The 26,827-nt window shown below is 40.5% G+C and overlaps 2 long non-coding RNA genes across 3 annotated transcripts; both read right to left on the reverse strand.

Moving 5' to 3' along the window:
- Positions 1-3,246: 3,246 nt before the first annotated feature.
- On the reverse strand, positions 3,247-4,691 carry LOC309496562. 2 transcript variants are annotated; one of them, XR_014205156.1, is made up of 3 exons: positions 4,439-4,691; positions 4,009-4,284; positions 3,247-3,890 (listed from the first exon to the last, which is right to left on the reverse strand). It is a non-coding gene; the product is annotated as an uncharacterized lncRNA (long non-coding RNA). The 2 variants fall into 2 exon arrangements; XR_014205157.1 differs by having other exon boundaries at positions 4,009-4,291; positions 4,439-4,690.
- Positions 4,692-6,490: 1,799 nt separating this feature from the next.
- Positions 6,491-6,898, reverse strand: LOC309496569. Its single transcript, XR_014205165.1, has 3 exons — positions 6,808-6,898; positions 6,681-6,731; positions 6,491-6,551 (listed from the first exon to the last, which is right to left on the reverse strand). It is a non-coding gene; the product is annotated as an uncharacterized lncRNA (long non-coding RNA).
- Between the last annotated feature and the right edge of the window lie 19,929 nt (positions 6,899-26,827).

Here is a 26,827-nt window from a genome sequence, read left to right on the forward strand (position 1 = left end):
CTTGCTGTTTCTTCAACAAGATACAAAATGAGCAAGTTTCGTCAACATCAAGATATTTACAGATAGATGAATTAAACCTGTCGCTAATATCTTTTAAGTAAAAAAAAAAAAAAATCTTTTAACTTGTTGTGATAACGTCAACATGGCGGATGATGTACGGCTCGCATTCATACTTAACGAGATCTGGCTATAAAGTACTTACTCTTTTAGTGCTCGTTAAGTAAGTACTTATTGACATTAAGTACCTACTCAGTGGGTGCTTCTCATTTCTTATTTGTGCATCCTCGTTTCCTTTCCTCGCTTCCTTTCCTCGCGTCTCAGCTCCACCCCCTGTAGGATGCGAGGGAAGGCTGCAAGGAAAAGACGCGAGGACGGAGGAATCGAATGTAACTTTTTTTAAAACATTGGAATACTTGATCACTCAAGCGTCACTTCATCGCGTCATCAGCAGCGCTCAAAGGACCTGCCCTTATGTTGTTGAAGTTTGTTTATTTAAGAAATTCATAATAAATAATAATAAAGCAAGATACCCTGTTGAAATATGTGAGATGTGTGGTTTATATAAACTGCAAAGGTAAAGTATAAATTAAAATGATTGTGACCGATGTGAAGGGGGAGGAGAATTTAGACGTGCGTCACGTTTAAGTCGATAAAACTCTTCCGCATAGGATACACCTGTGTATCCTCGCTCATGACTCCTCAGGTAGCCTCCTAACTCCTCGATCCTCGACTCCTCGCGGTGCAATTAGAGAATTGAGATGTCCTTCAAGATGGCTGAGCTCGATCGGTTTCCGGGTCATAGGATGGAGGACGGAGGAGAGAGGAGACGAGGAGGGATATTGAAAAGCACCCAGTGAGTATGCGGTTTCGAACGCAGCCAGAGTCTTAGACCTAAGTTAGCCTGGGGGTAAGATGTCAAATTTTTTTGGTCTAAATTAAGTCAGTCTTTATTTTTGTGAAACAGTCTAACTTGCGTTAGACTAGTCTATGAGCAAATTTTAGACTTGTTTAACACTATAGACCGGTCTAAAATAGCTTTGTGAAACCGGCCCCTGTGAGGGTGGGTTAATGCCTATCAGGTGTGCACGTGTATCTGCAAGTCTCTGTTCACAGGTGCGTCCAATATTACTGAGGAGCCAGCGGTACAACGTGTTTAATTTAAGCCAGCAGGCAGCCCTCCCTGGTGCGCTCCTTCACTGCGACAGACGTCCGAATGAGTGAAGGACTTTTGACCGTGGTTTATGAAACTCTGTTAAATGCATATAACTGCTATATTTTGCTTGTTTGCATTTCTCTGTTGTATTGTCAACTGTCCATGTCATCATCCGTATTAGAGTAAAAGAGTTTGAAGGGCTATTGATTAAACTAATGTAGTTGTAGAATTGTATCTCTTAATGTGTGGGGTTCATTTTGCAGTGCTTACACTTGTATGTTATTATTACCTGCTATTTGCTTTTGCTGTGTAAAACGTACGTGACTCACGTGTGACTGTGTGCTGTGCTAGATATAACTTCATTAGGGAAATTTGTGTTGTAACCTCTCACTGTTGTTTATTCGCTGGCCAGCCAGGGGGCGCCAGAGTTTAACATTCCCCTAGCCATTGAACTGGAGCAGTAAGCTACATTTATTGTGTGTGTTTCTGCCTTCTTGGTCATGCATATTACTGTGTGTAGTTTTTAAACTGCTATTTAAATACATTTTTCATTTTTATAATATTTCTGTGTACATCTGTTACTTGTGTATCACGAGGGTAAAAGTCCTGCGTGTTTTAAGTAGCACGGTTACACTAATGTAACAGTTTTACTCTGGTTGTGTGTTTTCTATTCAGGGAAGATGACGCTGATGGAAGAGGTCTCAGGATGCTTTAAAATTTAGAAATACAGGGGCCTGTTTCAGAAAGGAGGTTAAGTGAAAACTCTGAGTATGTTAACCCTGAAATGAGGGAAACTCTGAGTTTTCTGTTTCAGAATGGGAGGTATGTTAAACCTGAGAAAGCAGAGTAAGTCAAGCCTGTTTCAGAAAGAGAGGTAACTTATACTCAGAGTCAGTTACCATGGCAACTTACTCTGTGAACCTAACCTGGTCGGGAGCAGGTTTTCTTCGGGAAACCCAGAGTTTCTTTCGGTCTCCTCCCCTTTTTTAAAGAGGAAGTGGTATTTAAACACCTCATTCATTCTTTCGGTATTCATTCATTGCGCACATTTCAGTCACGCAGAGCGCATCAAATTAAGTGAATGAAATGGCATGTCCTTTTATGGACGATGCTGTGGATGAAGAGGCTGCATTAATCCGTAGGGAGTTGCATTTACGTCGGGAGAGGATTTTGAGACCCAGAGTGGATTTTTTGTCATATCCATATTCATTTTTATTTGAGCGGTACCGTTTTTCTTTACAGTCAATAAGATACATCCATAATCTCATCCATCCTTACATCAGAAACATCAGCCATCGCGGCCGTGCTCTAACATCCGAGCAGATGCTTTGCGTTGCATTACGTTTCTTTGCAAATGGTAGTTTTCTGTATAACATTGGGGATGCAGAACATATTAGTAAGGCTACTGTTTGCAGAGTTGTAAGGAAAGTGTGCCTCGCTCTTAAGCGCTTTCTCCGAATTTTTGTGCTGTTTCCTGGGCACAAACCCGTGAGAGCCATCAAAGAGGAGTTTCACAGGATTGCAGGTCAGTGATGTATAAATCGGTTTAAATGAGGCTAACCTGATAAATGACGTTCAGTTAAGAGCATATTGCTGCGACCCCTGGAAGTAAACTACAGTTTTTTTGGATTGCTTAAGCACAATTTTCAAAACAGGGCCCGTGTTTTCAAAACACTACACACAATTAGCACAACCACACACCCAATTAGCAAAACACTACAGATCCTTTGCATAATTAAACACTCTTGTAAAAACTATACACTTCTGTTTAAAAACCACACTTTGTTACCATATGAAACACACACGTTTCACATTACTATACTCTGTTTGCACGAGTTACACTCTGCTGTGATAAACCTAAAACACTTTTAGCACTTCTACTTCCCTATGATTAGAGTAGGCTACCATCAACAAAGTACAAATATAATGTAAATTCACCAAACACTACACAAGACCAATGTTGCAGACTGAAGACACTCATTTATTTCTCAACACGCCCAAAATGTTGACATGGAGATTCATAATACTGTAACAAAATGTCACTTTACGTATTGTACTGTAAGTTTACTGTAAAAAAATTAAAATAAAACTAGACATTGTCTCTTCGCCTAGCTGGATCTGGCCAGAGAATTTCATCAACATCGCAGGCAATGTTGTCATTAGCAAGACACCTTGGAAAGAAACGTCTTGAATGACGAATCCATCCTTGCATTGCTGCTACCTCCATCTGGTCACAGGCCTCCTCCATGGCTTGGATGAAGGGTACCTCAGCCTGGAGACGGAGATCATATACCTTCCACCGCCATGCCGAGAAAAACTCTTCTATAGGGTTGAGGAATGGAGAGTATGGTGGAAGATATAGGACGGTGAAATGTGGATGTTGCTGAAACCAGTTCTGAACCAGAGCAGAGCGGTGGAAAGACACATTGTCCCAGACAACAATGTATTGCATATGATCGATTTGATTTGCTGCTGTTATGTTGTGCAATTGGTCCAAGAATGTAAGTATGAGTGCTGTGTTGTAAGGGCCCATATGGGCATGGCGGTGGAGGACCCCATTCTGTGTAATGGCTGCACAGAGTGTTATATTACCCCCACGTTGCCCTGGGACATTGACTATAGCCCTGTGGCCAATGATGTTTCTTCCCCTCCTTCGTGTTCTCGTCAGGTGGAACCCAGCCTCATCTACGTAAATGAACTCATGCTGGATCTCTTCTCCATCCATTCGTAAAACTCTCTGAAGAACAGTGTCAGGCAAAATTGTATAGTTCAGTGTAGATCTAGTATACATATTACAGTACAGTAAAAGATTATGAGACAGTATGCAAGATCACACTGCTAAAGTGAATACATACCTCTGCATAATCATGCCGCAGTCGTTTCACCCTTTCAGAATTGCGCTCGAAAGGCACTCGATAAATTTGCTTCATTTGAATATGGTTTTTTTTTAGGATGCGTGCCAGTGTTGATGTTGAGACCTGATGGATATCGTTGAAAGTGGCGTGGTTATTGACAATGTTAGCTTGGAGCTGATTGAGTGTTATAGCATTGTTGGCCAAAACCATGTTTACTATCTCCCTCTCTTGCTGTTCTGTGAACATAGGAGGCCTTCCCCCTTGTCGTTCCTGACCCTCAATCCTATGTAGAAAAAAAAAACAGTATACAATAGTACAGTAATTTCACAGGAAAAGGTAACAGAAGTGCTGATAGTGCATAGAATACAGTACTGTAAGCAGTTACTGAAACCGTGCAGATGTTTTTGATATGATGATATTTTTACAATACCTATTTTCCAGTCGAAATGTTCTTATCACACTTGCCACTGTGTATCGGCTTAGATTTGGCTGTACTCGCAGTCCAGCCTCCCTCAGCGTCAGGCCGTGGTTGACAACGTGGTCAACCAGTGTTGCGCGGATCTCATTTGTCAGATTCGGTCCTCTTTGAGCACCTTCTTGTCTTCCTCTTTCTCTTCCTCTACCTCCAGCATGGCCTCCATCTCTTCCTCTTCCTCTGTTGATTCCTCCTCTGTTGATTCCTCTTCCTCCCCTTCCTCGTCCTCGTCCTCCTCGTCCTCGTCCTCCTCGTCCTCGTCCTCGTCCTCGTCCTCGTCCTCCTCCTCGTCCTCCTCCTCGTCCTCGTCCTCCTCCTCGTCCTCCTCCTCGTCCTCCTCCTCGTCCTCCTCGTCCTCCTCCTCCTCGTCCTCCTCGTCCTCCTCCTCCTCGTCCTCCTCCTCCTCCTCCTCCTCCTCCTCGTCTTACTCTTTCTCTGACTCTTTCCATTGTGCTTGAAGACTGATGAACTCACCTGCTGCTTTTTATAGTGCTTATACACCTGATTGGTGTGTCTACAATTAAGCAAACAAGTGTTTGCACACCTGATGACTGTGTTGAACCAATTGGTTGGACGGTGCGGTAATTTGACAGTCAGTGCTTTGGTATTGCAAGGAAGTGACTTCATGATAGATTTTTGTGTGTAATGTATGTTAAGTGTGTTTAGTGTTTTGCAAATCACTGTGTGTAGAGTTTTGCAACAAGTGTGAGGTTGACAATGTGCTTATAGTTGTGCAAATATGGGCTGATGTTTTGCTTCTTGAGTGTAAGGTTTTGCTAATAGTGTACTACTTTTAATTTTAGTGTGTAAGCAATCCAAAAAAACTGTAATAATTAGAATTCATTTTAGGATTTCCGAATGTGGTTGGATGCATTGATGGCACACATATTCCCATCATTGCACCTTCCGAAAATGAAGCGGACTATGTCAACAGGAGGTCCATCCACAGTATTAATGTGCAGGTACACTGACAGCCTGTTGTTTCTAATGGTTAAAGACTACATCACAATACTATAACATGTCTCATTCTTTGCATTGTCAAGATCATATGTGATGCTGCACATCTCATTACAAATGTGGAGGCCAAGTGGCCCGGCTCTGTTCATGACTCACGAATGTATCGTGAGTCAACGCTGAGCAACAGACTGGAAAGGGGTAAGTAAATGCATGTATTTCAATGTATGCACTACACACTTACTGGGGAACTTCTATGCAGCTCTAAAGCAATGTGAACTTTCTTACAGGAGAGATTGATGGCTTTCTGCTGGGAGATAGGGGTTACCCATGCCGACCAACACTAATTACCCCTTACCCAGAACCTGAACCAGGCCCCCAGCGCCGCTTCAATGTGGCACACTGCAGGACGAGAGCCCGGGTGGAGATGACCATAGGCCTGTTGAAAGCACGTTTCCAGTGCCTACGTCACCTCAGGGTAACCCCTGAAAGGGCCTGCGACATTATTGTGGCCTGTGTTGTTCTCCATAATATTGCCATAATTAGAGGGGAGCAACACCCTGCCCTACAAATACAAGACCCAGAGGAAGACCCCATCAACCCGGCAGATTTCCAGGAGGGAAGGGTAGTCCGGGATATGATATGCCGAAATGTCTTCACAGATTAATACACATTATATCCACCACAACCAACCAACCACAAAATAAAATAAAAATGAATAAACACAAAATCACAGCAATTTATATGGTGTTCTTTATTTCCTACACATAAAAAAAAAAAAAAAAAAGATTTTAATATATTTTCAATACTTAGAATTCACCTGTGACCATGCACTCACCTCTAGCTTTAGTTTCAGAATCTCAATTTCCAGATCTGCCTTTTGGATCTGGCGGTCCCAAGTATACAAGTTCTTTGCTGTTTTTTTCTATCTTTTTAATAAGAAGAAGTCTATATAACTCCTTAACTGGCAACTGAAAATACAGTAGATTACAGTTACATAATGTAGTTCTAAAATTCTACAATATTAAACTGTGGCATTTACTGAAAATCTCTGAACTGTGTTCATCTGTGCACCAGAAGTTGATGGACCGTCCTCCTGCTGTTCTTCCACACTCTGGGGAGAGATAAAAATACATGTTTATACTTAGATTTAAACTTAGATTCTATAGGCTACTCCACATAAAAAAAGGTGAAGAAATGTGAATGTGTAGATTATTTGATAGACACATAATATTAACATTACCTCTGTAGGCCTCTCTGTGGCAGCAGAAACTGTTTCTTCATCCCCATCATCCTGTGAAGATGAGCATTTGAGTACACTTTATAACACTATTTGTAATAATTTCTGGTGTATTGAGTAGGCGACTTACAACTGCCTGTGGTTCTGTTGGGACAGGAGGCTCCAAAAGACAAATTTTACCATCAGAATCTGTTGGTACCAACGAAAAACCCACCCCAAAGTAAAATAAATGGAAATATCACAAATAGCCTATATAAAAACACAACACATAGGTAGACCTCTTACATTTTATGAAGGCACTTAAATCTTCTGGAGTGACTGGCTCTGATGAAGTCCCTCCAGGAATTCCCTCAGCCATTGGCCTTCCAGCATTCAGTTTCAGGGCCATCTCCTCTGCATTTGTCAGAGGTGGTGGTGCAGGTCCTCCCCCCGTTTTGCGAGCCTCTGCCTTCTTTCTGTTGGCTGAGTAGTCAAATGAGAATGAACATTTAGACCCATGTCAAAAATGCTGCTGCACTGCTAGACACTGGATGCTATTTAGTTATTTATATGTCAAATGTTTGTAAAGTCAGGTAGACTACAACCATGATATGTTCAAGCCTTACCTGATTGAATTATGTTTTTATATTTCATTTTCAGCTGCTGCCATGTTCTTTTAATACCTGCAGGATTGCACCCACATGAAAATTAAAATTAGGTTGAATAACATACTGTTCTTCCAGTTTCACCTCTGATATTATAACAGTTGGGTAAGTTACTTATATTACTAACTACAAATGACATCTTCAACAGTGTAATTAGATTAATGTAATAATGACTATCTCTAGGAAGTATTGGTCTACTTATTAGCCTACTAATTACTTTCTAAATCCCATATCAACCTCAACCACTTGAACAATACAAGGAGAGACAAGAAACTGCACTTTTAATGCTTTCAAATAAACATTATACAATTGCATGAATTATTCTTGAAAAAATATATCTTTTAAAATTTGATGTTAAATCCACTATTGTTTTATACAGAATTGCTTTATAGTTTATGCAGCATTTAATGCAATTACATCAGATTTTACTTTAAATTACGGAGTAAATTAAATTACAGTTTTTAGATTACATAGAAATTAATTACACACAACACTGTATAACAGTAATTCAAATGTAAACTTACGCATTGACTCGAGCAGCTATTTTCTCCCAAGCTAACTCTCTGTCCTTCGCCGCTGCAGCCATGTTGCTTTTTTTTTTAAATATATGTTCGTACTCTCCATATGCTTGCATAAGCACATCCAGTTCTGCTGGTGAAAAATATGAAGACCTCTTTTTGTCTGGCGCTGTTGCCATGGTGACTCATAATATCTGCGCTCCATTGATAATGGCTTTTTATAGTTGTGGTGCACGCGCTTAACTCAGAGTCAGTCAACTCAGAGTTGATTGAACTAACTCATTTCAGCTGTTCTGTAACCGAAAACTCAGAGTTTCCCATCTCAGAGTAAGTCAACTCAGAGTTCAAGTTTTAACTCAGAGTTGGTTGAACCTCCTTATTGAAACAGGCCCCAGGTCAAAAGTTACAGGTTAATTACACAAATAAACTGTCACTTTCAATATGACAACATCACTTTTGCATACAGACCTCACTCTTTTTTTGTATCTATCAAACTCAAAACTCAATCTACCAAACACATTTCAAACATTTCTCAACATATAACAATAAACATTTGAACATACCTGCAGAAATACAGAGCACAATTCATTTTTTTGGGATACAGATCTCTCCCCTTCAGTCTGCTCATACAGCACGGAGAAAGCTAGTGAGCAAAACCAGTCTCTGTAAAACACTCAAAAAGCAATTAACTGCATCCAATTTCATGACATCACAGCTTTACGTTACTCTTAACCATCGTTTATCTCATGAAATAAATCGATGACTTTGTTTAATACACTTCAAAATGTCCTTACCGGTGTTACGGTTTATCTGGTGACCGTGTTAACTGGTGACCAACTTCCTGTTCACGTCATCCGCTGCAGATGTGAGAAGATTCGTCGATTCTGAAAGCACAAACTGATGCGATATTAAGCTGTCTAATAAACGCAGACTTGCTCGTTACATGCCTTTCATATTCTTGTGAAGATGACAAAGTATTGCAATGATCTAAAAAAAAAAAAAAAGAAAAGAAAAAAAGTCATGTTTCCACGGGGTTCGAACGCGCGCAGAAAAGAGATCGCTCCGTGAGAACACCGTGATAAACCACCAGGTAGATGCAGAATGTTGGTGTCAATTCACGATTTCATTCTCGGCGTGACTATGCAGCAGTCCGAATCAAAACAATGGGCCCGTGTTAACTTCAGACCTCTGTGTGTTTCCTATTACAAAAACTTTTTTCTTTTTCTTTTTTAAATGTATACTTCATGGTTTATAATTTCAAAGCACATTACATGGACTCTAGTCAGACAATGGTACATAATTGTGGCTTCTACAGTTGTATAACAACTGTTATGGTTAAACTGGTTATTAATGAAAACATGGTTCTGTGTCATCAGATACTAGCTGATGTCTCAGGTGATGAATATACTAACGTTATTTACATGTTGCTTTAGACGTTATTTTAGCCTAAAATTTATTTAGAAACATATGTGACTTCATTTACTTTGTCGTTGTAATACTGAAAGATATGTAAACGTCACATTGTAGTCGAAATTATGCTTATACACATTAACTGGTAACTTGTCACTTGCGTTCAATAGTTCTATAAACAATATTTTAACTTTGTCCTGTAGTCGAAACGTTTCACATACATGTGTATGTTTTACCTTGTGACTTACGTTCAGTAGGCGATATATAAATTATATATATATATATATATATATATATAAAAAAAATATGAAATATTGAAATACATATGAAAATACAATTACAATACAATACAACATATATGCTTGATGCGGGATTGGAATTATGTAATTGTACAGTTGCAAATAATTAACGTGATTCTAAAGCAACAACGTTTCTAATGCTACTTTAGGCTACATTATGAATCCGGTTTGATTATATGATTAGAAAAATCACACTGTCACAAGTAATTAATCCCAAACAAACACTGGTATTGCATAGCGACGCCCCGTAGCCATAGTATAACACCATATGTTGTGATCCAGTGGTGTACTGGCAAACATTCTTACATTGGTAGGCTTCCCACATACATTAGTTTTAGAAATTGTAAAAATAAAAAATAAAATAAAAAAGGGGGAAAAAAACTATCCAGGAGAACCCTTAAAGGTACAATATGCAATAATTTTTTTGCCGCTAGAGGGCGCTACATTCCAAACAACAACAACAACGGCGTAGCTTGATGACGATGTGAAGGAGCGTGGAATGATGGGAACTGTCGTTTTAAACTCCACCGTGGATGTAAATCAGTCAGACGGGAATCGAAAAATCATGTTCATGGATGAGGCTAAGTTCTATTTTTATAAATGTTGCGTTTAATGACATGCTTTTTGTGGCGAGGGGGGCGTGGTTCAGCGCGGTCTGTGATGGGAGAGAGAAGAGACGAGCAAGTAGGTCAAGTGCAAATGACGAACACCTGTGTCTTACTGCAGTATTATTGGCGTGGAGAGACCGCTTATAAGCCGCGCTGGAACGAGAGAGAGACTGGAGAGAAAACTGGACGCAGAGGAAGAAAACCGGTGGATCCGAGCTCTCATTTTTTAACTGTTTTGTGCCGTCGCGGTTGCCACAGTGAATGCGCGTTGTGCGCGGATTTTGTTTGTTTTGCTTTATTTTAATAAAGTACGAGTCCCAGTCACGCCGATCCCTGTCTTCTTCCTTCCTGACTCTTAAACCTCATCACACTTTTATTTCATTAAAACGAATTAACCGCAAGAAAAGTAAGGTTTAATACTAAATTGGTTATCATAGATGTTACTGTATTTGTTGAATTCATTGTTGTGATAACGCTGCACAGTTTTACGTGTTCTAAACAATTGTTGTAAAAGTACATTCGAACATACCCACATCATTTGGCAAAATACTGATTAATCTTTATGTATAACACATGCTATGTTTATTTGCATGGCCATAAACACCAGACGTGATAAACAATGTCAATAAACTAAACACAAATAAACTAAACTAAGTACGAGCGGAAACCGAGGGTAACGCGGATATGACGCAATTAACTGGCGACTCCCAGCTCACCCCTGCTCTAACGCCCCGTTTCCTTGGTTAAAATCGCAATTTTCTCACGATTTAAAAATAGTTGGAAACACTTGGGATATTGTAAGTAATCAACTTAACAAAATATATAACACTGGCCTTGAGATTTTGGGATATTTTAATGCAAAATTCTTACATATTGTACCTTTAAAGTGTAGCCCATTTAAAGAGAAACAGTTAAAGAACACCAAAAACACTACTAGGCTACGAATAGTCATCATTTGTAAACTGACACAAATTTGAGATGGGTCATGTTGCCCATCCAGCCTCTTAGCCACAATGTTAACATATGAACACCTCCGATGCAAAAGCCTCTAAAAGCCACCTATGTCAAAAATGAGTTAATCATTTTGAGTGAATGCTCTCCACACTTAGTTTACGTTTATCAAATGCTTTCACTTCAAACTCACTAAATCCCTGCCTCAGCCCATTTAGAAATGTCGGTACTTAGGTAGAAACCTATACATAGGAGCCTGATAAAAATGTTAATACTAAAGAAAAACGTTAGATGGACTTAGAGGCTTCATATAGGTAATGGTCACATTTACCAACATTTCCAGTCAATGCTCCACAAAATGTGTCTCTACAAAATACAATTGGTTTGTACAAGGAACTGACACTACATAAATAAAACAGTTTCAAATATATATTTATGTCAATGCTTTCATTTATAAGCAAAAAAAGTAAATTACAATGACCAATTACATTTCATACAAAGCAGAGTACAGACATATGAAAAACTGTTTCAAAATAAGGAAAGGAAAGTATGAGACAATGGTGACAAAAAAAAAAAAGGTCTACACACAAGCAGGACAAAGGAAATCGTCATCGATGGGAGGCTGGCCAACACAGTTCCAATGAAACCACAGGTCACATGTGCTACATTGAATCTGAAGGAAACATTAGTGAGTTAAAGTCTTCTGTAGCCTATATATTTAGACACATGGAAACATCCTACTTTTTTATACTTACCCACAGCTCATGTGTAGCATGTTCCCCACAAGCCCTACAGAGCTCTGACAGGTCATCTGTGTAAGAAAGTAAGTGTTGAATTAATGGACAAAATAGCATTGCGCTCAAACGCAAAATATTTTATTTTTACTTACCAGTGTCATGGAGGAGCCTTTTGCCTATTCCCATCCTCACTGACAGTATGCCCTGAACATTTGTTTCAAATGTTGCAGGGTCATTTAAAAGGACTCTTTCAGCTAGCTGTTACAAGAACAAACTGATCTTTACAAGATAAAAGTAATATATAGCTGACAACAAATACAAAACATGCAGTTAAACTTAGTTTGCACACCAAAGCCCCACAAGATGTGCCGTCCATCTGAAGTGGATGCTCTATTGTGGCACATGCCCACTCTGGTACATTGACACCCTTCTGTCTCATGAAGGCTCTATAAATTGTACATGTAAATCATTAATTGAATTCACTAATAGAAGCAAATAATGATAAAAAAACAACAACAACACTTACCTAGTTACATCACAGCATTTCTCAATGTCCAGTGACTTGGCCCCAAATGGGTCTATGTACAGGGATCGGTTTTCCTTTGGATAAATAACCTTGATAATGCAATAGCACACATGTAAAAAATGTGTTGATCTTAATAAGGAATAGTTGATGCTATGATGTTGTGAGGCACTTACAATGAGTGTCCAGTGCTTGTTTAAACACAAGCCTCCAACTAGCACATCATAATCCAGTGGATCCAGCTAAAACAATGCAGATGGCTGTCAAGGTATACACCTTTCCACATGGTCAATAAAGCATGATAGGGTGCTTACCTTCCTCAGTCCTTTTTTACTTTCTTGCCAAATGGCTTTCATTTGGTAGGAGTCTACTACAAAGCCTCTTCTGGACTCTGTAGTGTACTGCTTCACCAAGCTGGTGAGGTATGCATTTACTATCTAAAAACAGTAGCATAGTCATCTTTATGTATATTTCTATACAGCCAATACAAACCCATTTGATAATAAGGAAACATAATAACCTATAGCTCCTTCCCAGGTGCTAGATGAAGCCTCAAATTTCTGGAAAAAATTTTGTAGGGCCCCATCATGCTCCACAAAACACCCTTTTTCCTCCCAGCCCAGATAGCCTCTATCACTAAAATAAATAAAATAATATATTAGTATACAATGAAACGATTGTATTCAATTTTAAAAAGCTTACCAACAAAACTTACGCCTTTCTGATGCATCACATAGTGTACCACTTGGAGCCTGTGTGGAACAAAAATGAAACGTTCAGTTAATGTTATTTAGTGGACAATTTGAGGGTAATATCTTACATAGCATATATTCCACTTACATAAGAGTGCTGCTGAGATGTTCCTGCTGCTGTTTGTTTACAGTGTACAGTGCATGCAGGTGGGGACTGGAGTGACTCGGCAGGTGGGGACTGGAGTGACTCGGCAGGTGGGGACTGGAGTGACTCTGCAGGTGGGGCAGGTGGGGACTGGAGTGACTCTGCAGGTGGGGACTGGAGTGACTCTGCAGGTGGGGACTGGAGTGACTCTGCAGGAGGGGACTGGAGTGACTCTGCAGGAGGGGACTGGAGTGACTCTGCAGGAGGGGACTGGAGTGACTCTGCAGGTGGGGACTGGAGTGACTCTGCAGGTGGGGACTGGAAACACTCAACTGTGCATGTAGGAGGGCACTGGACAGGAATTACCATGGTAGCCATTTTAGGCCATTTGTGTGGCAACCTGGGCTCTGGCTCAATGTAACGGCTAAGGTGGTCCACATTTACCTTTAGTATGGCCTTTCCTTTGTCTGAAACTAGGTCCACACCTTTACCCTCAATGTTAATAATGGTAAAAGGACCCAGCATGGCATTACCCATTTTTCCTCCTTTTCGCTGTTCCTCTCGAATATTTTTGCGCAACACTTTGTCTCCGACTTCAAATCTGTCCTCCTGCCCCTGCCGAGCCTTTCTCTTCCTCACCTTTTCTCTGACCTTTTCAACATTCTCCAAGACCACATTGTGCACTTTTGCCAGGTCTTGGAGGCCAGTTGTCAAGGATTCGGATGCCACTGTTCTCTCCACCTTATCATCATTTATCTGAAATATACAAAACACAAACACTCCTACAATTAGTGATATCAGCAGTGCAAGATTTAGTACATTTACATTTAGTCATTTAGCAGACGCCTTTATCCAAAGCGACTTACAAATTAGGACAAAAATTCAGCGAGTCATCATAAAGAGGCAAAAACAACAACAACGCAAGAAGTGCTCAAAATACGAAGTTCAGGTATTATTCAGAGTAGCATAAGCCTGATAAGTGATGTTTCAAAGGGAAAGGATTTTTTTATTTTATTTATTTTTTTATAAGGTTAAGTGCTCACGGAAGAGATGGGTATTCAGCTGTCTTTTGAATGTTGTCAGGGATTCTGCATTCCGGATGAGGGTGGGGAGAGCGTTCCACCAGCATGGAACTGTGAATGAGAATGTTCTGGAAAGTGATTTTGTGGCTTTCTGTGATGGAACCACGAGACGTCGCTCGTTGACCGATCGTAGGTGTCTGGTAGGGATGTAGACTCGTAGGAGTGAGTGAAAGTAGGAGGGAGCTGAGCCTGTGATGGATCTGTAAGCAAGCGTCAGTGCCTTGAACTTGATGCGAGCAGCGAGAGGTAGCCAGTGCAGAGAGGTGAACAGAGGAGTGACGTGGGCCCTCTTGGGCTCGTTGAAGACAAGACGAGCTGCAGCATTCTGGATCATCTGTAGGGGTTTGGTCGCACATATTGGAAGTCCAGCCAGAAGAGCATTGCAGTAGTCGAGCCTAGAGATGACCAGGGCCTGGACGATAAGTTGCGTTGCATGCTCAGTTAGGAAAGGCCTGATCTTCCTGATGTTGTGCAGTGCAAACCTGCATGATCGAGCTGTATTTGAAATGTGATCAGTGAAGGTCAGCTGGTCATCAAACGTTACTCCAAGATTTCTGACCGATCTTATACCCTTCTTATCCTAGTATAAAGAAGATGCATCTGACATTTACGAACCCACCTCATAATTTTCAGAAAGCTCTGAAGGGTATCTTGCCTCCCGACCAAACATCAGATAATATGGAGAGAACTGTGTTGTGAGCTGCTTTTTGGTCCGAACTGCAAATAAAGTAGCCTTCAGGTGTTGGTCCCAGCTCTCAGCATTTGAACCCACCAACTTTGTTAGAACTCTGAAAGGTAAATAATGTTATCCTTGCTACTATCTCTGTTAAGATTATGCAGCTTAACAATCCAGGTAAGCATCACACCTTTGAATGGTTCCATTCATTTTCTCCACAAGGCCATTGGCTTGTGGGTGGTATGGAGAGCACAAGCTCCTTTTAATACCCAACCTCTGACAAAGGTCAAAATTAATCTGGGGAAATAACAGTACCGTATAATTACAAATGAGAACTAGATTAAAAAGTTTGTCGAGACAAACTTTAAGTTGGCTTGAGCAAGTTTGGATCAGAAGTTTGAAGTTTAAAGTAATTTGAAGATTAAAGTAGTTTGAAGTTTAAAATTAGTTTGAAGTTTCAAGTAGTTCAAAGATTAAAATAGTTTAAAGTTTAAATTAGTTTAAAGTAGTTTAAATTTGTAATGCAGTTTAAATTTGTTTAAAGTAGTTTGAAGATTAAAGTAGTTTGAAGTTTAATTTAGTTTAAAGTTTAAATCAGTATAAAGTTTAAATTAGTTTAAAGTTTAAGTTATTTTGAAGTTTAACGGCTAGTGGGTTGCTAGGGTGTACTGGGTAGTTGCTATGGTGTTGCTAGGTGGTTGCTAGGGTATTCTGGGTGGTTGCTAGGCGGTTGCTAAGGTGTTCTAGGTAGTTGCTATGGTGATGCTAGGGTATTCTGGGTGGTTGCTAGGGTGTTCTGGGTGGTTGCTAGGCGGTTGCTAGGGTGTTCTGAGTGGTTGCTAGGCGGTTGCTAGGGTATTCTGGGTGGTTGCTAGGATGTTCTGGGTGGTTGCTATGGGGTTGCTAGGTGGTTGCTATGTTTGTAGGGTATTCTGGTTGGTTGCTAGGCGGTTGCTAGGGTGTTTTGGTGGTTGCTATGGTGTTGCTAGGGTGTTCTGGGTGGTTGCTATGATGTTGCTAGGCAGTTGCTAGGGTGTTCTGGGTGGTTGCTATGGTGTTGCTAGTTGGTTGGTAGTTGTCACAGATGGTTACTATGGAGTTTTTATAGAGTTCTTAGCATGATCTTGGCATGATTTAGCACTTGACTAATCGCTATTAGCATGTAGCTATTCACTGCTAGCATGTGTAGCATGTTGGAAGTGCTGTTTGTTAGCATGAGTCAAAAGAGCCAAACCTCATCTCTATATGATGTTCGGATACAGAGATATAGGTCTTGCAAAACGGTTGCTAGGGTACTCAAGTTTGATTGCTATGGAGTTGCTTGGGAGCTGGAAGCTTTAAAGTTGAGAAGTTTAAAGTGGTTTGAAGTTTATGATAGATAGATAAATAAGTTAGATAGATACACACACACACACACACACACAGTTTATAAGTGTATAAATTGATGAGTTTATAAGTGTACGAGTTTTTGAGTTTAGAGTGTATAAGTTTAAATGAGTTTAAGAGTTTAGAGTTTATAAATTTATGAGTTTAAGAGTGCATAAGTCTATGAATTCATGAGTTTATTAGTTAATTAGTTATTAGCTTTAAGTTAATTAGTTTATAAGTGTATGAGTTTAGAGTTCCTTAGTTTAAATGAGTCTCAATGGCTCATATAGTATATAGAACGGCAGTTTGATTTAGTCTTCAAGGTGTTTAGATTAAAATTTTTGTCGGTTGGTCAGTTTCAATCTGAAAACATTCCGCAATGTTAAGTCAATGGGAGTTTTTCCGAGTTATGATCGTCATTTTTACGGAAAACCGTAAGTCCGCTCAGTCTGAAAAGATATAGCACACCTGGTCAGATCAGTTTGAGTGTCTGAGCCGAGTTTGGAGTATGTAGAGTTAAAGCTCTAGGAGGAGATTCATATATAAATTTTAGTCTCAGAAGAAGAAGAATAATATTAAGTTTAAATACAATATCAGTAAGTTGGCTCTCTCAAGCCAACTTAATAAGTTGAAATAGGATTTCAGTAAGTTGGCTCTCTCAAGCCAACTTAATAAGTTGAAATAGGATTTCAGTAAGTTGGCTCTCTCAAGCCAACTTAATAAGTTTAAATACAATATCAGTAAGTTGGCTCTCTCAAGCCAACTTAATTAACCTTAGTTAAAACAACAAAAGCAACTTAGGTGACAAAGCTGTTACCTTATTGACAAACTCTTTGCCTTGGTCTGTTAAAATTCTTTGTGGAGCTCCAAATCTGTAGAAAAAATCTAAAATGCACTCGCACACTTCTGCTGCACACTTTGATTTAAGTGGGTAGGCCTCTGTCCACTTGGTGAAGCAATCAATCATTACGCAAATGTATTGATTCCCCCTCTTGGTTGTACTCAATTTCCCAACTAAATCCATTCCCACCAGTTCCAGAGGCTGTGTGATCTGGGAGGGGGGGATGGGGGAGGGGGGAGGGGAGGGGATGGTGGTGCTTATATAAGTCATATAGAAGATAATATACATGTTATACAAGTGTGCAACATCACTGTCATTTGGTATACTCACCTCTATTGGCATGTAGGCTTTTTTCTCCTTCAATGTAGACCTTCTGGCCTGGCATTCAGGGCAGGGCACTGCGCTATCTACAAGGTTTAATGTATTGTGTTAAGTGATGTAGTGCTTGGGGTTTAAAATAATGTGCCAAAAATAATGGTAACACTTTATTTTAATGTGTCCTTGTTACACACGTTACATGTAATTACTATAGTAATAACTATAAATGAGGCATAATTACATGCAATTAACCCTCAACCAAATCCTGATCCTACCCTAACCCTATAGTAAGTACAAGTAGTTAATTATTATTACACAGTACTTAAATCTGTAATTACACTGTAACAGGGACACATTAAAATAAAGTGTAACCAAAATAATTAAGCTGGAATAAAACTCACCCATTTGCGGATGTCCCCTTCCAATCCAGGCCAGTAGAATCTGGTGCTGATGGCGTCAACAGTTTTCTCCATACCACAATGACCCCCCTGATCACTGGCATGAAGGCTAACAAAAACATAATTTGCCTCCTCTGGTGACGTGACCACTTTTGCCAAATGTTGGCCTCGCTTACGCCTCTGGCATACATAGTGAAGCACGCCATCTAATGTGGATAACACAAAGGCTCAGGTAACTTCCTATGCTTGTGCCACTAAAATGGCAATTTCCTTTCTCTATAATTGCTTACCTTTCATTATATAGCTTTCAGCTCTTCTTTTAATAATGAACTTCTCCTGTTTGGAACATCCAGAAGGATAAGTTCCATGGAGAAGAACATTTTTGAGCTCCCTCACTTTTACAGGATCCATGTAAAGCAGTGGTTCTCAATTCTGGTCCTGGGGACCCACAGCTCAGTTTGTATGTCTCCCTCATTTAACACACCTGATTCAGATCATCATCTCGTTAGGAAAGAGCTCTGAACTGAACTGGGTGTTACAGATAAAGGACCCCTGGTCCCCAGGACCAGGATTGAGAACCACTGATCTAAAGTACTACCCCTCTTTAGCAATGCTCATATTTTTCATTTATAGTACACTGTAAATCTATATGCCTTACCTTCAGTCACCTCACAATCACTTCTTGGCACTATCAGCACTATACACGTTCTCTCATTAAATCACAACTATCCAAGTTTATTCAGTTAATCACCACAACTCACTACACGAAGTTGTGTGAAAGGGTGAAATATATGCTTGTCAAGTGATTGATTCATTTTGGATAATATGGAGCATCTGCATGTGGTAATTGGCTATTATGTGCATAGAATCAAACTGGCAACTTAATTTCAACAAGAATGCATCTCCTAAATGATTAGTACCTTGGCAATTATTAGACAGCTGATTTGAAGACAAGCAACTTGTCAAGGTTTGCTAGGCCTTTTTGAGCAAACTACCACTTTTTGTAGGATTGTAACATGTCATTACAGTGTAATAAAGCAGTCAGATTTAATGACATCCTGACAGAGGATTTAATCAAATGTTGAAACCCAGGGATGTGGTTGCCATGTAAGTGTAACATAGACACCACTACAAACAACAAATTAGATATATGCAACATTTCTCTTGCAGTAATAACAATGTGCAATAATAATAGGTTGCAGTACTTTTCACTACAGTGTACTGTACTTTGTATACATTTTTTCTATGGTTGCAAATATAATATTTTTATTGGTCTTCAATATGTCTTTGTCAGTGTCTCTCATTTGTCATTACAGATTTACATGCTAAGAACATCATAGTTTTAAATAAGACCACAACCCAAATGCCCAATTCCCATTACAACCATGAAAGGTCATGACAATGTTGTTTTTCTTAATATGTGTCAGCAGCATTTTGATTGTTCATGTGACATATATTTGGATAAATAAATTACATATTTTAGTTATAACATATTGCAGAAGTTAACGCAGGCACATTGCCTTGAAAGTGCTCAATGTCTTCCCAGATTTATTGCATCTGTGAACAATGATTTAACTGGGAATTTGTTGGCCAGTGCTTGCGTTACAAAAAAATTGTACTGGCACCAATGTTATAATCCAATCACCTGTAAAATGAACAACGGCTGTAGATATTTTCTTACAGCAAAATTCTCACAAATGCATAAACCATTTTAAGTGGTTTAAAGGGTTGCATGGTGAAAAACTCCCACGAGACGTGTCACTTACAATTATTAGACATTTTTTCATGGCCTTTAATGTTGTTTTTAATGGGCTTTATAACATACAATTGGAACGCTTACAGTGTAAAATATGTGCATTCTACATGTAGTATTGGATACATACTAACATGTAAGAACACCCTTGACAATGTACCGCTACATCACAACATACAGACTTACTGGTTATTATGGGGCGTCCTTCCTTATATACATTACCACTGTTTCATTACTGTCCACAGTGTGTCTTTTTTGTTAATGTATGATCAAACAATATGATCCTTTAACCTAGTCATTTACATTTGTCAAGTGCTACCAGCCTTAACACAGTTAATGTTGTTTTGACCGAAAATTCAGTGAATTAAGAAGTTTGTAAAATGCTAAAATTGTGTTTTCACACAATTATGCTTAAACACAGCATGTCAGAAATTAATACCTATGTTCAAGACTGTAATATAGTATAAAGCCTCTACTTCAGCTACAACAGTAGCTCAGAAGTACTGAAAAAAAAAACTTAAAATATTGAGACACCTGATAAGCCGTTTTAAATAACAGATCAGTGAAATATTGAGAAATAGCTGATTGCACTCTCAATCAGGGACATAGTCAGGTGTTGAAGTTCTTTACATTACTTGGACATACACACACACACACACACACACACACACACACACACACACACACACAAAAAAAACTGTCTTTGAATTGCTTTTGTTAAGCGTGGATGCACAAGACAGAGAAGCAGAGAGAGAAACATCTGAGTAAAAGACAAGAATAGGTTAAGAAGGAGAGTCATAGATGGATCAGGACAAGGGATAAGAACAGTTGGAGGGCAGGAGTAAGAATGTGTGCCAGACTGCATCTTTATGTTTTCCCCCCTTATGTGGAACCTATGAAAGCTTATTTATTGAACTGAACATATAAAAGGGTAATTGTATATTTTTCTCTCAGATTTCAGACTGTTTTCCGCTCAATTCCTATTTTATATCTCACACTCTGTCTTTTGTCTGTTGTTTTTCTTTTAGCAGAGAGAAAAAGTCTGAATTTTGAGATAAAACTCACAATTACTCATTTTTTATTCATGGCGGGAAATAGCTTCCATAAGGCCATTTATGTTAGATTTGTTGTTGATCAAAGTCAGCAATGTTATGTTTTCATTTAAATCAAAGCTTCATGTAAAGCTTTTACTACACCGACTCCAGTACCACTTCTCCCATATGCAGAATATGCGGTCTGTGCAGGGCACTAACTAAGGGGGCACCATCAACACACATGGGCCCGATCAACACTCCGACACCCCCAAAAAGCAGGTTCGGACTGTACATTCAGGTAATGACTTATTCACTTTTAGATAGTATGTTGTAAAGCTGCTCACATTAAATAGTCAACAAACAATTTAGAGAGGCTTAAAGTAAAAAAAAAAAAAAGAAAAAAAAAACCTATGGATTTCGTATTGTCTGTAGGTAGAAGTGAAACATGACAAATAATGCAGTTTTCATAATGCCATCAATTGTTTTTTATTTCGACACACATTGCGCTTTGATTGAGTAGCCTATATGGTCATGTTCAATCGGAAACTTGTGTTTTGACAGACTGATTCCATTTTGAGTGTGGGTTTGCTACATTTTGATAGTTAGCTTATATAATAGTTTTTTTCCCCTTTATTTAACAAAATAAATAATTGTTTGATATTTGAAAAAATAAGATTGTGATAACTGTAATGCAAAGAAACAAAAGTAGGCTGTTTGACCTAAATGGAGTGTATAAGAAAAGGTACTTTTATTAATAACCGCTTGTAATCAATTATACCAAAATTTTAATTGTTTAATTACAATAATAACAAGTACTACTTTGACCTGAGAATAAACTTGACATTCCAAAAACTGCTATAATTACATGACATAGCTGACAAGTTAACTCACCTTTACAATGTAATATTTATAAGCATAATTTCGACTACAATGTGACGTTTACATATCTTTCAGTATTACAATGACAAAGTAAATGAAGTCACATTATGTTTCTAAATAAATTTTAGGCTAAAATAACGTCTAAAGCAACATGTAAATAACGTTAGTATATTTATCACCTGAGACATCAGCTAGTATCTGACGACACAGAACCATGTTTTCATTAATAACCAGTTTAACCATAACAGTTGTTATACAACTGTAGAAGCCACAATTATGTACCATTGTCTGACTAGAGTCCATGTAATGTGCTTTGAAATCATAAACCATGCAGTATACATTTAAAAAAATAAATAAATAAATAATAAAAAAACACACACAGAGGTCACAAGTTAACACGGGCACATTGTTTTGATTCGGACTGCTGCATAGTCACGCCGAGAATGAAATCGTGAATTGACACCAACATTCTGCATCTACCTGGTGGTATAGTGAGATAGCTCAACATGCATATCACGGTGTTCTCACAGAGCGATCTCTTTTCTGCGCGCGTTCGAACCCTGTGGAAAGATGACTTTTTTCTTTTCTTTTTTTTTTTTAGATCATAGCAATACTTTGTCATCTTCACAAGAATATGAAAGGCATGTAACGAGCAAGTCTGCGTTTATTAGACAGCTTAATATCGCGTCAGTTTGTGCTTTCAGAATCGACGAATCTTCTCACATCTGCAGCGGATGACGTGAACAGGAAGTTGGTCACCAGTTAACACGGTCACCAGATAAACCGTAACACCGGCACGCTCGTCAGAAGAGCGAGAGAGAGCACACCCGACTCGTCAGCGGCAAATGTGCTTCTAAAGATGGCGCTGTTCGCACATCGCCACAAGATATTATTTGCATCACCAATATGTGCCCCATATAAAACAATATTCTGCATCAATGGTTCCCACTAGAATTATTATTATGTGATATAACTCAGCACACAAATATGAAAACACAGAAAAATAAATTAAGTTTTGATTAAGTTCACTAACAATCTTCATTACATTTTACAATTTTTTGAATGAATTACAAATGAATGTGTGGGTCTATGTAAAATACGGCACAAAATGCATCCCGTATTGATTTGATATGGGCCGCATCATTTTACCTTTAAATACAGGACGATTACGTTTACGTATTTTACGGGACGGGTGGCAACTGGCAACCCTAACTGGCAAGCCATTCTTTGTAATCTTCTTTGGTGAGCCAAATATCTTGAAATTTGCATTTTCCAGGCATCACGTTTCAGCGGTTTCAGACTATTTTTGCAATGTTTCACGGTGTGTCTGTGAAAAGTTGAGGTACCATTGTAGTATTTTCGTGCACACCTGAACGCCATGGCAACATAGATAGCTAAGTGTGGTTAGCAAACTGTTGCTAGCTAACGTTAGCTAGATGTAATGAGCACCAAATACCTATAAATATGACTTAAATGACTTATGATAAATAAGTATACAAAGACACAACTACAGATATGATAGTAATATGTAATAATACATACCCAACACAGAAAGATCACCTCAGTTTTCTTGAGCTGTAGTATTGTTTACCTCAGATCTCCATGGCGACCACTGAGCACTGTTAACCACTTTATCCAACAAAAACAGATGTGCGGTGGCACCCCTAAATCATCATGTACTGGAAAAATATTTTGCATGTGTTGTTTCTACATATATTGGAACACTTTTAGCACCCAGCCATAGCAAAATTCAAGAATTGTGTTTTTTGATGCACCCACAGGGGGGGGAACCACATTTTCTGTGCCTCCAGGTAAAACGATCCCCCCCAAAATGTACACAACTGTGATGGAGACATTGGCTGTTTCTCAATTCCAAGAACGCAGAGAACGGACTTGTGTTCTCGTGGAGACCGGTCTTGCCAAGCTTCCTTGGAAGAACGAACTCCGAACCGGCCGCAATGACTTCCGGGACACCAGGCGAGTACTAGCTCAAGTCTGCATTCGATGCATCCTCGGTATCAAGAACACATCCGGGTTCTTTCATGCGTCCTCTGTACTTGCGTTCTTGAGAATTGGGTCTGAACTTCGACGGTTAATGATGACGTAAAACGAGAACACAAGGATGCAAGATCGCTGAAGAACGCATATTGAGAAACACCCTAAGTAAAAACACCGCTATGTGTAACGAGTATTTAACCCGTCTTGTAGGGGAAAATGTGTTAGCGCTGCCACGGAAGACTGAATAACGAAAAGATCTAAGTCCCCACTTTCAGTACTTTTAATCTCATTACACACTAAATGTATGTATGCTGTGTACTACTTTATTGGAATCTACAGACCGACGAGGGTAGGCTTCAGTTTGTGTAACGTCACAAGATGGCTTCCTGAAGTAAAAGTAAATGTGTGAGACAGTCTAATATACTCCTCCCTCCCCTGGCCTAATAAAGTAGCTGAGATGCCCCTACTCCTTGACAGCTCTAAACAAAAAGGTACAATACAGGTGTCACGCTCAATGAGACGGAAGCAATAATGCAAGTAAAACTCTTTATTGAGGAAAATAGATGAACAAGTCTCTCTCAGGCTGGAATAGATGAACAGGTCTCTCTCTGGTTGGGTGACGCAGGGACAAGATGGTCAGCAATCCGGTGGTGTAGTGATGTGATGACGAATCGTGAAGAAATCCAGATGACGAACGAAAACCAGTTGAACACCAAACAGGAAATCAAGACAGGAACTGAAACTCCGACGGGGACTGGATACACACACACGGAAGACACCAAAACAACGATCTGACAAAGAGAGACAAGTGCGGTGAGACTTTATAGGTGGATGGATTGACTGCAGCTGGTGATGAGAGTGAGATCAGCTGGATCGCTGATGCGCTGATCAGAGCGGTAACGCCCACTCGCACACACCCACACACACACATAACAACAAGTACACGAGACAAGAAGGAAACAGTGAATTCATGAACCGTGACAGTACCCCCCCTCCTAGGAACGCCTCCGGGCGTCCCCAGACTCCCTTACCTGTCGATTGTAATCATCAATAAGGGAGTGATCCAGGATGTCTCTAGCAGGTACCCAACTTCTCTCCTCCGCACCGTAACCTTCCCAGTCCACCAAGTACTGGAAACCGCGTCCCCTCCGCCTTGAGTCCAGAATACGGTTAACCGAATATGTAGGTTCCCCTTCTACGAGCCGCGGCGGGGGGGGAACCGGGACAGGCGGATTAATACAAGAACGAAACACGGGCTTTATTTTGGAAACATGAAAGGCGGGATGAATCCTCCTGTACACTGGAGGGAGTTTGAGGCGGACTGTCACCGGGCTAATGATCTTGGTGACAGTGAACGGGCCGATAAATTTGGGAGCAAGTTTATTAGAGACGGAGCGGAGAGGAATGTTCTTGGTAGAAAGCCACACTTTTTGACCAACGACGTATACGGGAGGCCTAGACCGGTGGCGGTCGGCTTTGGCCTTGGTGCGCGCCCCCACCTGGAGTAGAGTCTCACGGGCTCTAGTCCAAGTGCGGTGACACCTCTGGACGAAGGCGTGAGCAGAGGGAACCGCGACTTCGGATTCCAGACTAGAAAAAACTGGTGGCTGGTAACCTACACTACACTCAAACGGAGACAGGCCCGTAGACGACACTGGTAACGTATTGTGGGCGTACTCCACCATTGACAATTGTTGGCTCCATGAGGAAGGATTCTTGGAGACCAAACATCGCAACGACCTCTCCAAATCTTGGTTGGCTCTCTCAGTTTGACCATTGCTCTGGGGATGAAACCCTGAGGACAGACTGACAGTCGCTCCCAATAATTTACAAAACTCTTGCCAAAATTTGGACACAAATTGGGGTCCTCTGTCGGAAACCACGTCTGTCGGGAGGCCATGTAAGCGAAAGACGTGGTCAACGACAATCAACGCTGTCTCCTTGGCTGAAGGTAATTTGGGCAAGGGAATAAAATGGGCCGCCTTCGAGAACCGGTCCACCACGGTCAAAACTACCGTGTAGCCTCGGGAGGGCGGGAGGGCGGTAATAAAATCTAGCGCAATATGGGACCAGGGTCTCGAAGGGACAGGCAACGGTTGAAGTAACCCATCTGGGGGTCGATTGGAGGTCTTACCAACGGCACAAACAGAGCAAGCCAAAACAAAACTGTGGACATCACGAGCCATAAGCGGCCACCAGAATCGTTGCTTGACCAAAAACTTGGTACGACTAACTCCTGGATGACAAGCCACGTTGGAACAATGCCCCCACTGAATAACGTCAGACCGTAATCCCTCCGGTACAAATAAACGGTTCGGTGGACAATCGGGCGGAGGCGTTACCCCTTCTAAGGCCTTCTTGACCTTCGATTCGACCTCCCATACGAGTGTGGAGATGAATAGAGTCTCCGGTAAAATGCACTCGGGAGTGGACGGGCGTTCGGAACGATCAAAAATGCGCGATAAAGAATCGGGTTTGATGTTCTTAGAACCCGGGCGGTACGAGAGAGTAAAATCAAAACGTCCGAAAAAAAGTGCCCACCGAGCCTGCCTGGAGTTCAATCTTTTGGCAGTCTTAATGTATTCCAGATTCTTATGGTCGGTCCAGACGATAAAAGGCACCCCCGACCCTTCTAACCAGTGACGCCATTCCTCCAACGCTAACTTGACTGCCAACAACTCTCTGTTACCAATGTCATAATTTCGTTCGGCAGGGGACAAACGATGAGAAAAAAACGCGCACGGATGCATCCTGTCGTCTGTGAGAGAGCGTTGGGAAATCACTGCACCTACCCCCACCTCTGACGCGTCGACCTCCACCACAAACTGACGTGCTGGATCAGGGGCAATGAGGATGGGGGCTGAAACAAAGCGGCCCTTCAGCTTGGCAAACGCAGCCTCAGCTGCGTCTGACCACCTGAACGTAGTTCTGGGGGAGGTCAAGGCAGTCAGAGTTGAGGCTAGTTGGCTGAAATTGCGAATAAACCGCCGGTAGAAATTGGCGAACCCCAGAAACCTCTGTAGGGCCTTACGGGAATCTGGACTTGGCCAATCCACCACAGCCTTAACCTTGTCAGGATCCATACGTATTCCCTCAGACGACACAATGTACCCTAGGAAGGGAACAGACTGTGCATGAAAAACGCATTTCTCCGCCTTGACAAAAAGCCCATTCTCTAGCAACCTCTGAAGCACTCGTCGAACGTGCTGCACATGTTCCTGGAGAGAAGAGGAAACTATCAATATGTCATCCAGGTAGACATATATGAACTGATCG

This window comes from Leuciscus leuciscus (genome assembly GCF_965113295.1).
Source record: "Leuciscus leuciscus genome assembly, chromosome: 4".
NCBI lineage: Eukaryota > Metazoa > Chordata > Actinopteri > Cypriniformes > Leuciscidae > Leuciscus > Leuciscus leuciscus.